General features: G+C 44.6%; 2 long non-coding RNA genes across 3 annotated transcripts; one reads left to right on the top strand and one right to left on the bottom strand.

Annotated features, from left to right (window-relative positions):
* Positions 6787–8370, bottom strand: LOC109719622. 2 transcript variants are annotated; one of them, XR_002218747.1, is made up of 3 exons: positions 8280–8370; positions 7704–8059; positions 6787–7486 (listed from the first exon to the last, which is right to left on the bottom strand). It is a non-coding gene; the product is annotated as an uncharacterized LOC109719622 (long non-coding RNA). The 2 variants fall into 2 exon arrangements; XR_002218748.1 differs by lacking the exon at positions 6787–7486 and having other exon boundaries at positions 7707–7788; positions 7957–8059.
* Positions 7827–9773, top strand: LOC109719623. The gene is made up of 5 exons (XR_002218749.1): positions 7827–7916; positions 7991–8092; positions 8178–8239; positions 8340–8457; positions 8731–9773. It is a non-coding gene; the product is annotated as an uncharacterized LOC109719623 (long non-coding RNA).

Raw genomic sequence — 16727 nt, 5'->3', positions numbered from 1 at the left:
GACACCGCTCGCGATATAAGTAGTGGCGCCATAACTTCAATGCGAAGACTACGGCCGCCAACTCCAAATCGTGAGTAGGGTAATTCTTTTCATATTCCTTCAATTGGCGAGAAGCATACACGATCACCTTGTCGTCCTGCATCAAAACACAGCCCAATCCGTTAAGAGATGCATCATTGTAAACAACATACCCTTTTCCAGCAACTGGCAGGGTTAGGATAGGTGCGGTCGTCAGTCGTTGCTTCAGCTCTTGGAAACTTCTTTCACACGCATCATTCCAGATGAACTTAACACCTTTAAGCGTAAGCCTCGTGAGAGGAGTAGATAGCTTAGCAAACCCCTCTACAAATCTCCGGTAGTAACCGGCCAATCCAAGGAAACTCTGTATCTCCGTGACACTCGTCGGTCTCGGCCAATTCTTGATTGCTTCAATCTTCTTAGGATCCACGGCTACACCCGATCCCGATATTAAATGCCCAAGGAAGGCTACCTCTCGGAGCCAAAACTCACACTTTTTCAGCTTGGCATAAAGCTCCTTTTCCCGAAGTACTTGGAGCACAAATCTCAAATGTTCCTCATGATCTGCATCACTTCGGGAATAAACCAAAATGTCGTCGATAAACACCACGACGAACCTGTCCAAATAAGGCTTGAAAACACGGTTCATCAGATCCATAAAGACTGCCGGAGCATTAGTAAGCCCGAACGGCATAACTGTGAACTCATAGTGTCCATACCGTGTTCTAAAAGTCGTCTTCGATACATCCTCGGGTTTGATTTTTAACTGGTGGTATCCCGACTGCAAGTCTATCTTGGAATACGCACACGATCCTTGAAGCTGGTCAAACAAGTCGTCAATTCTCGGCAATGGATACTTGTTCTTGATCATGACTTTATTAAGTTTACGATAGTCCATGCATAGGCGAAGTGATCCGTCCTTCTTCTTGACGAACAGAACTGGCGCTCCCCACGGTGAGACGCTCGGTCGAATGAAGCCCTTATCCAACAGATCCTATAGCTGTGCCCTCAGCTCCTTTAGCTCCGCTAGTGCCATCCTATAGGGTGCCTTCGAGATTGGAGTAGTCCCAGGGATGAGATCTACCACAAACTCGATCTCCTTATCGGGTGGCATACCCGGTAGCTCAGCTGGAAACACGTCCTGGAATTCCCGTACCACCGGGATATCCTCAATCCTAGGGGTGTCATCCTCGCTCCTCAACACAATACTAGCCAAGTAGGCTACACATCCTCGGCTGATCAGCTGCTTAGCTCGAGACGAGCTGATCGACGTCGCGAAAAGCGAACTCCGGCATACTCTAAATACAACCTCAGTCTGTCCCGGTTCTCTAAAGGTAACCGTGCGATTCTTACAATCAATCGTGGCATAATACTTGGTTAGCCAATCCATAGCCAGGACCACATCAAATTCTCCCAACTTGCGCAAGGCTAGCAAGTCCACGGGCATAATCCAATCTCCTACCCGAATAGGGCAACAGGGGCAATGCTCTCTAATATCCAGAGTGTGGTCGGGTACTACGACATGTCCCGGATGCAACAAAGAAACCAAAGGGATGCCATGCAACTCGGCAAACAGCCGATCTATAAACGAATGCGATGCACCGGTATCAAATAAAGCACGAACTCTAATGCCATCAAGTAAAATGATACCTGCAACCACATCCTCGGCTGTTGCCGCCTCCTCGGTCTTAGCCGCATACAAACGCCCACTCAGAGCCTGTCGAGATCCCTCGCTCTGGCGCTGGACGGGTGGCCACCCAAGCTGGTACTGTGTCGATGGAGTCCCGTGGCTAGCGGCTGGTAGAGCCGGTGTCGATGCAGTCGACGGTGCCGGTGAAGAACCTCTCGGGCACTAGGTCCGAAAGTGGCCATCCTGGCCATACTGGAAACACCTCCCTCCCCGCTGCTGGCACTGCCGTGGAATGTGGGGACCACCACAGATCACGCATTGGGGAGGTCGGTGTCGGTCAGAACCTCCACGGTGGGTCGCCGAGCCACGCCCACGCTGCTGGCTCCTCGGATGCTTCGGCGGCCTCCTAGAGTGCGTCTGGCTCGCACCCTCAGCCGTAGGCCTCTTGGCCTTACCCTTATCCATAACCTCTCGCCGCTCCTGGACATCCGCCGCGCCGCTCTCCACGATGAGCGCACGATCCACCACCTCCCGATAGGTTTGGAGGTTAGAGGATTGCACAAATCGAAAAATCGACGGTCGCAACCCTCGCTCGAATATGCGGGCCTTGTCCTCGTCATCCCGCACGATGAAAGGCACGTAGTGTAGAAGCCGAGAAAACTCCTGCTCATACTCGGCTACTGTCCTGTCTCCCTGCGCAAATTGCGCAAGTCCTGCTCCATCTTCCTCTTGACGCTGGTCGGAAAGTAGTGCGCCAACAGAAGCTCCTTAAACTTCTTCCACGAGATAGCCGCCAAATCAGTGCTGGGGTTCTCCTGGAGATCCAACCACCAGCGGTAGGCCTCGCCGTCCAAATGGTGTGTGGCGAGCCAAACTCGATCTCTCTCCTCCATGAAGGTGTCGCGAAAGAGCTTCTCCATATGTATCAGCCACTTCTCCATGATCCAGTGGTCGACCTTCTCACCGTCGAATATCCGAGGACTGCTCCTCTTAAACTCGTTGAGGCGCTCCATCAGTCGGTCCCGCTCCGCTCCCTTGACCAACACGGGAAAAACAGCTCCAATCGGGGACGGCGCTCTCGGCGCGACGTCCACAACTGGTGCTGGCGATGTAGGGGCCTGGGATTCCCTGGAAGCTGCCGCCTGCTGCAGAAGAAGGCCTTCCAGGCGCTTCATCCGCGCCTTCTGCCGGCACGTCGCCTCAGTCTGTTGTCGGGCTGCCTCCACCTGCTGAGTCACTAGGTCGGTGAGGGCCGCAAGCTGGCTCCTCAACTCCTGGACCTCGCCAGATTCGGAGGTAGCGGAGGTCTCGACCTCCTCAAGATGTGCCGCATTATCCGCTCCGGCAGATTGGGAGCGAGTGATCGGCATCTAACTACAACATCATAAAAGCACAAGTTAGTAACCCACGCTATCGTATCCCCGCTCAAGCAGATAATACCCCAAATCATACGAAAGTAATGAAGTGTGCTACTAACTCCCGATGTTACGTTGTCGGCTGCCAACGTAACCCTCCACGAAGTTAGGAGCTATACACTTCAATTTAACTCCACTTTCTAGAGTTATCAAGATACCCAATCAAGATACTTTCGCTTACAAGTCAAATAGACCTCGTCTCTCACGAGCCTATTTCCAATAGGCCAACCGGCCTAAGGTTTGCCAGGTCCACTAAGACTCAACCCTAGGCTCTGATACCAAACTAATCTGTCATGCCCCGGGACCCAGTGGAAACCCGCCCGGCGCATGTCCAGACCCGCCATATGTCTGAAACATATAAGGCGTCTAAAACAAAACGATAAATAAAGAAAATAAAGAAGATCTAGATATATCAGAGCATTGAACAACATCTAGTATCTAAAACAGTGTGAAGAGTAGAGAGCTAAAATCATTAAATAAACCATAAAATAAATACAACAGGAATCCCAAATACAAAAGCTAAACAAGCACATAGGTGGTCTCTCTATATAAGGTACTCAAAATCTCTCTCTCACTCTCTAATACAATAAAAGAAAGAGTAAACCACCAAAGCTCAAAAGTAGCTCCCCTCTATCTAGCTAGGCGACACCCTTGGAGCGATCCCGTGCCTCCGCCGGTGTCGAAGGCTCTGAAAAGGAAACATAAAACAGAAAGCGTGAGAACTATTAAATATAGTTCCCAGTGGGCAATTACTGACTTCAGTGAAAGCACCGCTAGGCCCAAAAGAGCTAAACATGAAGGTAACAATAAAAGCAATAGAATCGATATGTAAGTAAGCATGTAAACTTACTACAACATAATATCTCTACTTAGCATGAATTTGCATAAGTAATAAAAGGACTATTCTATTATGAATGTACCAAAGTATCACTAGCATGATGTCCACAAGCTAAATAGTAAAATGTCTTGTTTACTATTCTAGTCAATGTCCAGTCGTTATGCTAAGTCATCAAAGATCCAATCCTATAGGACCTACCCGTGGGTAGTCCGGCCTGCGCCGTGCCTAATGGCCCCGTGTAGTCAACATCCCCACTCTAGGGATGAGCCTCCCCCACGGCATCCAATTTCGGCGCCCAATCCCGCACGAGCGAGCATATGTCGTGATGGCTATCTCTGGAGTGCCGGCTTGTAGGGAGCGACCCTCACAAGCATGTGCGAATGAGCACAATGGCAAGCAAGCGAAAGATCTATCTCAAGTACCAAGTCCTCATGTCTAAAAACATGGAATATATCAAGTATCTCGATGGCCTATCTCTCTGTCATCATGTCTCTAACATGGAATATAGTAGATGTTCAATGGCCTATCACTATGTCTCTATGTTGTAGTTTCACAGTTTACTATGTCAAGTGCCTCTTTATGGCATTTTGTCCACTAAGTCCAAACATGAGTTTATTATTTATAAATGCATAATTTGAGCAAATTCTAACATAAGAGACATTTTCAAGTCGCTAACACGAACACTCCTCATATACATGCAAAATGCCCCGAATGCCCTACTATATAGAGTGAAATTTTCATGATACATAAGGCATGTAGTTTAAGTGTTCTAAAATTCACATAAATCTCATTTAACATGAATATGCAATCAAATTGACGTCACGACAAGTATAGAATACTTAGGGGCCATTTCATCCCGATTTCATGAAGTCAAACCCACTGAACTTACCGAAACCCTTCGTAAGCTCTGACGAAAGTGTTCGCCACTCTTCTAGTATCCTAAAGGTATAGAAAAGAGAGTCAAACGAACCTTACGATCAACCCTAAGCTCCATTATTAAGCAACATAGGCTAAAGTAGAGAAAAACTCATCTAGGTGAAAAATTCTCTCTCAAGCTCCAAATGGGAGTTAGAGTTCTTCAAATCCAACCTAAATAAAGGTTCTAAACCCATCAATTAGGTTTCAAAGCCCTCAAATCAAAAATCCCCAAAAATAAACCCTAAATCCTAAAATCTAGGGTTTCATCTAGTAGAATCTAGAAAAACTTGTAATAAATGAAAAATATAAGCTACCAACCTCAAGAGAAGCTCCAATCCAAGCTCTAAACTAAGTAGGGTTGGAGTTTGATCCTCCACAAAGCTCCAACCGCAAGCTCAAAGCCACCAAAGGTGAGAAATGAGGGGAAGAAGATGATGCTCCAAGACCTCCAAGCAAGCTCCTCTCCTTCTCCTTCTTCTTCTTTTCCTTCTCTTTCTCTCTAAAATGAGTGTAAACGGGAGAAATGAGGGAAAGAGAGAAGAGAAAGGCTCTAAAAGCCTTCTAATGTAACAAAATCCTGATAAGCCCCTCAACAATCCAAACAGCACACTGCCCGGGTCTGGGCAGTTTTCGCCCAGAGGGACCGGTCTCTCCTTGCCAAGGACCGGTCTCTCGGTTCGTCCCGCAAAACCAACGTTCGGAAACCGGTCTCTCCCTACCAGGGATCGGTTCCCTCAAGAGTGCCGCAACACTGCTCCGGGGGGACCGGTCTCTCCCACCAGTTACCGGTCCCCAAGAGTGAAAACTCTCAGGACTAAGCCAAAATTCTAGAAATCGAACTTTTAGGTCGGAATACCATCTACAACCTTCCACCAAGTGTGGAAAAGTTCGGAGTCCACATCAAACACTCGAACCTCGCAATTTGCACAGGTCCAGTGTGTTACAGCGCCACATGGCGTCCGATATCGGCTTTCATTCCCGGCCACCAATAATGCATTTTTAAATCATGATACATCTTGGTGCCGCCCGGGTGGATACCATAGGGAGTCCGATGCGCTTCTTGCAGTATCAACTTCCGGACCTCCTCGTCTTCAGGCATGCACCACCGATTATGAAACCGAAGTGCAACCTCGGCGTCAACGCTGAACTCACCGCCACGTCCACTTTCGATGTCTCGCCGCACCTTTTGGAGATTTGGGTCCGCGGGTTGCAATCCTTTAATCCTTTCCAACAAGGCCGGTTGGACAAAGAGAGCCATAAGCATAGACGGGATCTCCGAGGCCACAATCTCAAGATTCATCTACCCTATGTCTCTCCACAACGGCTCTTGACGTCACGTCCCGGGGACCGATACCAATTTGGGCCGGCCCGAGCACGTCAAACAGACGCCGAACGGACAGAATTTTCCCTATCCGCCCAAGGCTCATCACTTGTATAATTTCAAACGAGAAGTGCAATAGCGAAAACATACACAAACGGCTTACACGAGGGTAAGCAATAGCCATGAGTGAAAGATAGGAAACTAAGCATTCAACTAGTACTATGATTCTTTTTGATCGCATACAAGAATCTATCATTTTCATAAGCAATTCTTTACATAGTTTTCGCATCATTTCTTTTTACATCACATTTGCTCAAAATAAACATTACATTCTTTTCCATTTCTGTTCTATACATTAGCATCATAAATCATCAAATACAAAAGATGATAAAAGGGTAGCTACTAACAAAATATAACCCAACTCTGGTGGCCTCTGACTACGGTGCGATACCTTTACAGCAGTCGCTCGCCAGCGCGCTCGGTCTCGGCTCTGTGGAATAGTGTCACGCCCCGGGACCCAGCGGAAGGCCGCCCGGCGCGTGCCCAGACCCGCCATATGTCTAAAACATATGAGGCGTCTAAAACAAAACGATAAATAAGGCAGATAAACAAAGGATCTAACGATATCAAAGCAAAGTAAACAACTATGTTTTACAACAGAGGGATAAGTATAACACTGAAATCCACTAATAAAACCGTAAATGTAATAGGCTGAATTTTGATTACAAGCTAATTGTGATCAAAGTGGTCACCATAATGCTAAAATGGAAATTGAGTATTTCTAAACTTAATTAGTGGCTGGAGAATATCAAGTGACAGGTTTTGGAAATGTGAGAATAGATAAGAATGGAATTGGAGTGGCTAAAGACATCCAATTGCCATTGTAACTCGAATGTTGAAATTTTAGTCGATTTGGTCAAAATGAGCAAATTGATGCAAATTTGAAATTAATTGCTCCCAAATTAATTTGATAGCTTGGGATGTTCATTTGGAATGTTTTTGAAGTGTTGGAATGAAATTAGAATGGATTAGAAGTGAGAAACAAGGAATCGAAGCAGCTGTTGATGCTGCTGCTGCTGCTGTCCTGTACCGGTACACATTCTTGTACCGGTATAGCAATTGCGGGCAGCATTTGTCCAGCAATGCAATTTCAGCATTTTGAGGGGCCAAAGTGCAATTTTACAGCATTATCTCTTCACCCTTAGTGGGATACACATGTCCAGATGCTGAAGGGTCATCTCTCTTCATTCCTTATCTTTTATTTTCTTCTCCTTCTCTCTCTAAGCTAAGAAGAGTTGAAGAACTTGGTGCTGACAGCCTTGGAGACTTGTGGCTGAAAAGAAAACCTGATCCAAGCAAGAAGTTTTTGCTGATTAGAGTTGCTATATCACCTGGAATAGCATCTAATCAAGGTAAACTTGATTAGTATTTCTTCTTATATAGGTTAGTTACTTTGGAAAGGATTGTTATGTGAATTTCTTGCTGTTGCAGCTTGAAAAAATTGAGATAACAGCATTGAGGCTTGCAAATTAAGTTTTTCTTGATGTGGAACTGAAAAGAGACCATGCGGAGTTAAAGAAGGAAGCTGTTGGAGAGCTTCGAATTCAGATGTGAGCTTCTGGATTGATGTGTTGCTGAGTTGGGGCTGCTGCTGAAGAGAAATTAAAGTGTCATTGGTGCTGATGGCCTTGATGTTTCAGCCTTGAGAGAGAGCCGCAAGGCAAAGAATTCTTGCTGCTGGAGTTGCTGAACAACTTGGGACAGCAACTAATCAAGGTAAACTTGATTAGTACTTATTCTTCTATAGGTTAATTACCTTGGAAAAGATCACCATATGGAAATTCTTGCAGCTGAGAGCAAGAAGTTGATATTGTTGGTGCTGCTGGTGCTGTCGAAATGCAGGGGTGACCTAATTGATGCTGTAAGCAGGTCAAATTCAGCATCTAGTGAAGGTAATTCTGTTTAGTAGTTGATTAGGGTCAAACTACTAGCTTTAGAGAGGAATTATGAAAAGATTCCATATTGCTGAAATTTCAGATTGAGATTTGGGACTTTGAGTAGTTGATGCTGAATGAAACTTGGAGAAAGCCCAAATTAAGGTAAGATTGATTCCATACTTAGTTGAGCTGAATTATTTACCTTAAAGTTTGATGCTTATATGGACTTTGTGCTGTTGGTATTGGCCGAAATGGAGTAAAGGCTTATTGGAGCTACCCGAAGTGAGAAGTATGGCTGAAGTTGATCCTTGAGTGAGTTTCTTAATGTTCCAAGTTGACAAAAAGGCTGCAGAATTGATAGTAGCTCAGCTGAACTTGAGGTAACATAGTTATTCAAATTTGGATTAAGGATCAATTACTTATTTTCTATAAAATGCTAATTAGAAGCTGAATGTAGTACTTGAACTAATGCTGAAAATACAGCATGATGTGAGATTTCAGCTTAATGCTGAAATCTTCTTTGAGTTGACATTTTATGAGGAATGGAAATGTTAACTTGAAAAATATGAGAATATGACTCTAGCTTAAATTCCTTTAATCCTTTATAAATGAAAGTTAAACATGCTCGAAAGTATAAATTGACTTTCCGACAGGGCGACGACACGCTACTTACGGTAGAGACCGTTCTAGTTCGATTTGCACTGAGTTGCAAGAAATAGTTGTCAACGCATTCCGAGACATTGATCTTAGCTCATTGACACCACTACAGGTGGGTGGTGCTATCCGAAATCTTTGAATCACCTTTTATGTCTATGATAATTCATTGAGCATATTTATATTTGTAGTCATGCATTATAGGGTATTGGCATTGTGCAAGTGAAAGTATGAATCCCTATCGACAGTGAGAACATGTGAACATTAGAATGTGAACATAGAACTCTATGAATGTATGGACTATAACAATAGTGAACTTGGTGACATTCTAACTAGAGATTTGGTTAGCATAGAGAAATGAAATTGCAACTAGCATAAAGAGCTAGTTAAAGTTAAAGTGTGACATTGTCTGTGGTTGAATCCTCTAAAGGAGGATCAGATCATACTCACCTAGTCTGTTTTGAGCTTGGTGGTGGTCGCTCCACCCAAACAGTGCACTCCGGAGGTTGTCACGTGATGGGCTAAAGTATTTGCCCATGGACTAAAGTATTTTCCTATGGACTAAAGTATCTGTCCAGCAGACGATCCCGAACTAATCCAGTAGAAAGATAATACATATCAACAACGGATAGATTTGAAACATAACTATCTAGTATCGTCCTCACGCACCGTCCCGACCCTCACCGCTAATGTTAACCTAAAAAAATAGTCAGCGGTGAGAACATGTAAACACGTCTCCCCTCTCAATGGGTACCGCAAGTCGACGAAGACAAGCTGTATTCACCGGCAGACGGAAGAGACAACCAACAGTAGTAAACAAGTGAATCAGGTACAATAGCAATGGAATAACAACTGGTAATAAACGCAACAATAACTGCTACTATAAGATAGAGTAGACAAATAGACATAACAAGTAGGAGCATCGAAATAGTAGCAATAATGACCAGAAAGAAACTACAACTACTAATCAAGACATAACTATAAGCTATTGTAAAGAATAATAGAGTACACCAATGCATCAAATGGATCAATAATGCCAACAACGATGTCAACTGCGATACTGGTCTAAAGACCTCAGGCTAAATCATATTCTGCTCGTCCACTTGGCATATAATCCTGACAAGCACCTCATAGCGCTCACAGGTCCAAAGTACGGCCACTTTTTTTGGAAAAGAACATCCTTTTGCGGTAGATCAGACCGCTGGTGTACGTGAAGATGCTCACGACCTGTAATATCCTCAATAGCCAACAACGGCAACTTACCGAAAGAGTAACCCACAAAGAGTCACCGACCAATCAAGTCCAGCTCTATCTAAGAGTGTCACCAACCATCAGGTTAACTAATGTCAAGTCATGCAATAAACCACTAGAAGTGTCACCAATCACAAGGTCAACAAATGTCATAAGATGCAATATACATCTAGAGGTGTCACCAACAATGAGTGTCAACTAATGTCATATCATGCAATACACATCTAGGAATGTCACTGACAACAAGTGTCAACTAATGTCATATCATACAATACACATCTGGAAGTGTCACCGAGAACGAGTGTCAACTAATGTCATATCATGAAATAGATAACTAAGAATGTCACCGATCATAAAGTCACTAATATCAAGATCATCTATTATAATCATACAACAGATAACTCAATCACCAAAAAATATCGCTCTACCACTTAAATTACGATAATATGATATAAGAGTGGGTGTATAGCAACTAGCTACGAAGTCAAGTAAATGTATGAAAGCTCAACCAGTATCAAGTAAATGAAAGGAGATAAAAGGGATAGAAATCACCGAGTCGGCACCACTTTACGAACTTCGGATCGAAGTACCCACCTGTACCATAGAATGAAATCGGGTCGTCGACCTCACATCAATGCCACTCGCAGTCCGAATCTATGCAAAGTCCCAACCAAAATTGTAATGAGCCCAAACTCAGTAATTACAGAAGCTTATAATTCTATAGGAATCCAAATAGGTGAACAATCGAATTTTCGAATCCCATTCAACGGTCACCGAAAAATTGCTCGATTGTCGCGCCAACTTGTCGGAAAACCACCCCAACCCACGAGGTCTCACGAAAAGAGTACCACACTTATCCTACCTCACCCGCTGTCCCAACACATCATTTTAATGTTATTGGGGCAGCCGCACTAGTAGTGCGCCTAAACAAAAAATTGAAATCCCAAAAATCACCAGTTTGTTTCCCGAGATGCCCATTTCGACACCGGAACCACCCGCAACCCTCTTGCTATGACCAGAGGTATGAAACCTCACACAAAACCAGCCAATAAGGCTCATACCCTGCTGCGAACAACAGCAACCCACGCAACAAGAAACTGCGCTCGGAACCGCCCAATCTTCGGACTTCGGGCTTCCATTAAGCCCCTAAGTGTTTTGAAACACTCCGAAAGTCATTTAACTTTCCTCACTGTCCCAAAACACTCACTTTTGGGTGTTAGTACATTCGCACGCTAAGCAGTGCGATCCAGGTGCAAAAACCCTAAAATCCAGCGTACCGGGTTCCAGGAAATCATCATTTTTTACTCCGAAACCCACGTAGGATCCATCGCTGGTCTGTACTTCGCACCAGCAAGGTTCCAACCAGCCAACGAGGCATGGTGGGGTTCTCAAGCTATCCATAATGCTAGAACATCAAAACCCACAAAACAACCCACGTCCGATCGACGAATTTCGCCCAAACGATGCCCTGGAACCTCGTTTTCACTCCACACGGCTCCCGGACCTTTGACGATCAGTCATGAGGTGGCTAATAGCATTTTCACATTGTCCGAGGCAGAGCATAGGGCTCCCACTTTATAACACTCACAAACAATTTTCACATTGTCCGAGGCAGAGCATAGGGCTCCCACTTTATAACACTCACAAACAACTCAACTAGTGCACTAACCGTTAATCAAATAATACATAGAATCAAGTTTCAAGCTCGTTACCCCAATCCGCGTCGCAACGGATCCAGCCAACTAGTCAATGTGATTCGTCTTGATGCAACAATGCTCGTGCTCATTGTCCGGAGCGCAACCGATGACCGAAAAGGCCCAAAACAACGAGAAAATCCTCTGATTGCTTGATCCCGAAACGGCCGAGTTCATCGCGAGCACTGGAACTTCATTGATCACAGAGAAGGTGAGCACGGGACTCCACAGGAACCGAGAAGTGCGGTGCTCACACTTTCGATGCTCGGCGAAGTCATTGGTGGCTGAAAAACGAAGATCGCGCAAGATTAGCCCCTGGTTTTAGTTCAAGTCGAGCTAAGGCTTTTAGCAAGGAGCAGCTGGTGGCACGGCAGGGCAGGCTCCGGCTAGGGAAGGGTCACCGCACTCAGGGGAGGTGATTGGTGGCCTTGGCCGGCGGCGGGAGGCAGCGGCGGTGCGGCACGGCAGTAGCGCTCTCAAGCAGTCTCGCGGCTAGGGCTGAGCTCAACATCGCCGCGGCGGCTCGGGGGTAGCTGGGATGGCGTCGGTGGCCTCCCTGGGACCGACAGCGACAACATGAGGCGTCGCGGTGCGGCGGCGTCGGTCGGGTGGCTCCCCACGGTCGCACGGGGTCTGCGGCCTTGCCCTTGGCCGCGGTAGCTCCCCAGGGCAGGGCAGCACCGAGGGTTGCACAGGGGCGGGCGCCGGGGGCCGGTGGTGACGCCGCTGGCGGTCTCAGTCGATGGTGGCTAGTTGCAAGGAGACTTAGGTCACCCCCTTCACAAGGCTATTGGAGAGAGAAAAAGAGATAGAGGAAAAGAAGAATTGGGACTTTCTTCTTCTCCGGCGGCCGGCGGCAGCGAGGACAATGGCAACAATCTCTCTGATGGACCAAGTATGAGGAGATTAGGGGTTAGGGCTAGGGTTTCTAGGCTCCTTTAACCCTAATTACTCTTAATCCTAATCCTAATTGACATTTAAAAGAATAATCACTCAAAACTCCTCCAATCCTCAATAATTACAATCTGGTCCCTCTCCACTGCCATCTCTCGCAGAAAGATCCCCGCCCATGGGTTTTCACGCAAAATGGTGCACCATATGGTTATAAAAAGCAAAAATAATGAGAAATAAATGTCTTTTTTGCGATAAAATTCACTTTTCTCGAAAACTATGTGTTAAACTCAAAACCCGTCAGCGTCGTTAACTCCAGCATAGTCGGACCAACAAAACGGCCTATTGGATAACCCAAAACAAAGTACCGGTATGTGACAGAGCCATCTTACACTCAATGGCCTCAAACGAAAACACGAGTTACTATTCACTTAAGTAAATAATAAAAATCGCATAACAGCCTTATTTTAATTCATTTTTCGCTGAAATTTGACCAGCTATTTTAGAAATAAAATATACATAAAAACATCATTAACAGTGCATTTATCTATACAGAAAAAATCTCAATCCTCGCACCCACTCAACTTAAAATCCCGTAGAGAATTAACCGCTAACACATTCAATATAGTGTGTAAAACATGCTATACTTAATAACCAACCTGAACTGACATGCTCCTACGAGTCACATCATGTTTCCCTGCCTTGGAAAAACGAGGCCATCCTCCCGGAATGTTCCACTTACCGACCCTATCAACTCGGCTCCATTTTCAACCGTCGCCACTTTGCTAGTTCATTCTCGTTATCCGACCATAGTCCAGTCTTACCTATGCCGTTTCCCCATGGGTCGTGCCTTTGCAACTATTATCAAGGATCGTGCACCACATCCATCACTCAGGGTCACGCATTGCATCCATTACCCATCTTAGCTGAGGCAAACGTCTCCAGGTCCACTAAGATGAGAATTATCAAATTTCCACAACTACAGTCCTAACACCAAGTCAAGACACACATTGGCTCCTCAAGACCAAACATCTCGACCACAACGGGAAGCCTCATGCCCTTAGCGACACTTCGTTCGCAACATCGGAGGGCTATCTAATCTTCCGCAAGATCCGCTCCACCAAGTAACTTCTATCGTCACTCGAGGGATAACGCACGTACCTAGGCGATCCAATGATCGAACTTAATTCCGTCGCGCACAATAGCTGACCCAATCAAGCGAAAGTCATAGAAGGGCACCCTTACTCTACTTTCAACATCATGTTGTCTGCAGCCAACATGATCATCTAAATAGAGTAGTTGCAACACTTTTAATCCACCTCCAAAATACTATTTGAGACACATCTTGACCCAATCATTTCACTTTCACCATAAGTTCCGTCCACTCACGAGCCTAGGTTCTTACGGTTTTCCAAACCTAAGTTTTCCCAGGTCCTCCTAGACTGTTTCTACGCTCTGATACCACTCTTATCTATTACGCCACGGCACCGCCACTTGGGTCGGTTCGGGCATGTACACAAACCGCTGAACGGACGGAGTTTTCCTTATCCGCCCAAAGCATAAACAAAACAAGTACATTGAATTTCACCCAGGAAAAACAACATAATACAGTTCTACACGAAGGCATATCACGAGAGCAAGAAAGTTAAACCTAGCTATTTCAACACTTGAACATACACATTTTACATACAATTCTCAAATTTAATACCCGAGTTCTTCCTCAAAATACAACCTCGTTATCAATTACATTTTTTTCTTTCAAAAATACATTTATATTAATTTGCTTATACATAGGGCAACCTAAACTTGGTGACCCGGCTATCTAGGGCACAACGCCCACGCCTCGGTCCGATGCTGCTCCGCTAATGGTTGGCTCTTGAAAATAGGGGGTAAGAACTAAAAGAAGTTTTCAATGGGTTCGGCCGCCGACCTCACCGACTTTCCCACTAAGTCTATTAAGGCAAAAGTAAATAATAGAATAGGAAAGCAGTATAACAACTATACTATGCATAAAGCTAAAATGAACACAAGCACTACTATGCCTATGCAAAATGAAATAGGTTCCAAGGCCCAATATGCTAATTTGGCTATCTATTTCTGTTGACACAATTTTACCGACTCACCGTATAGTCAAGCCCAAATCCCTCTTCTAGATCGTCTACTAGGGAGAATTCCGCTCAACCCAACACAGATTGTCTACAGAGGAGGCATAATCGACCAGTCACCTGTCATGTGATGCTACTACAAGACTTCACAAGGTAATCAAAGACATGACTACCATGCTCAGCTGACTTCCTTTTTAACCTCACGACCCAATCATACCGGCTCACCCGGAGGTCAAGCCCACTCACAATACCAGGGCCAACAGTTGAGAAGAATTTTCGCTTAACCCATCTGGGGCCACCTGCTGGGAAGAATTCGGCTTAACCGATATGTGACAACTCTGAAACTCACTGCTTGTAGTGTCGCAACCATCACAAGCCAAATAGACAATGTGAGTACAATCTAGTCCTCTGATCTCGACGACACCCTACTAACTAGGGTAGCAACATCCGGGGATCTACTAATCCCTAACATGCTCATTTCAAATCCTGTGCAACTACGGCAACAAACTCACTTGTACAATCATGACACACAATATTCATATTCTTTACTTGCACAATAGGATACTCAATCTATATTTCCATCACTAGGTTTATGTTTAACACTCACAATGAGGTCTAGTGTTTCACTATGTTTTCTACGTCCAAACAACTAATTCTTATATTACAACGATTCACATGGCACTATACTCATGTATCCTAACTGTAAAGTTCTCGATCACAATTGTCTATTCATTAACTTAGGAAGCATGTAATTCACACGAAAAAATGATAACTTTAACCCAAACAAATACAATTCCACATATACACATATATGCACAAAGAATAGAGTTAGACATAAGGAGAAATCCAACAATTTCGGAGAGCACCACCAACCTTAGTTAATTAACAATTGTTAGGATTTTTAAGCAATTTGATTTCCGACCCGATTCAGCTCGACCCAAGCCTAATGAATCAAATTCGGCAAAATCTCCCAATCAGACGTTGTAACCTCGTCATAATCCAAATCGGAGTTGTCACTTGCGTCGAACTACCCTTCAATTAGAGATTTATACAATCAATTTAGTTCCAAATCTCTTAGCAACAAAAGCCCCAATTCTAATCCTAGAGTTTCAAGTTCTATAAGAAAACCCCAAAATCCATGATAAACCTTTACCCAATTTAGTTCAGAATCATCTACGACTTCCAAAAACATCAATTTTAAAGGATCAACCAAAACCCTAACTCAAATCCTGAGACAAAACCCTAACTCAAATCCTAAAAACTCACCATGGCCACCTTGCTCTCCAAGCTTGATCCACCATTAGAGAGCTCCCACCACCATCAACCTTCTTCTAATCTTGCTCTCCACCAAATCCTCCAACCTTGAGGAGGAATTACAAGAGAGGAAGAGAGAGGTGTTAGAGAGAAAGAGAGAAGGGTTTCCCCTTTTCTCTCATGTGTGGGGTGGAGGCCCAAACAGCGCAAGGTCCGGACCCTCTATTAAGGCCCCGAACCCGTACCTCATTTCGGGCATTTTCGCAGTCAAGGTCCGAACCTTACCACAAGGTCCGGACCCTAACACTGTGATCAGTATTTTCAGCCTCTTTATTTTCTTCTAATTTTCGCTTTAAAAATCCGATTTTCATTCCGTTTTCTCTCCAAATCAAATCCAACACAACCGAAAATCCTTCACACATGTGAAACACTTCCAACATTGGAAAATTATAATTTTTTTCTTATAAAAATAATTAGATTTCGAAATACAATCGTTTTCCAAAAGTTTTATTTGCTCCCAACTTTCTTCAAGTTTCACCGATACTTCTTGTTCCGACGCCTTCGGAACCCGACATGGACCTCCCCTAATCCTTCCTCACCATATTTTAGCCAATTTGGTCAAGGTTCAGCATAATGGGATGGGATTCAGTAGATTACAAGCAGTGGGAAAAAAATGTGATAGTTCCCAAAGTTTTAATCAGAATGCACTCATGCACCTGCATGAAAATGTAAACAAAACATAATGATAATAAGCGGTAAACGAATCCTCTAGTAGCACAGAAACATAGCAATAAGGCGATG

Source organism: Ananas comosus, linkage group 13, assembly GCF_001540865.1.
Source record: "Ananas comosus cultivar F153 linkage group 13, ASM154086v1, whole genome shotgun sequence".
NCBI lineage: Eukaryota > Viridiplantae > Streptophyta > Magnoliopsida > Poales > Bromeliaceae > Ananas > Ananas comosus.
This window is presented reverse-complemented; position numbering and strand designations above follow the sequence as displayed.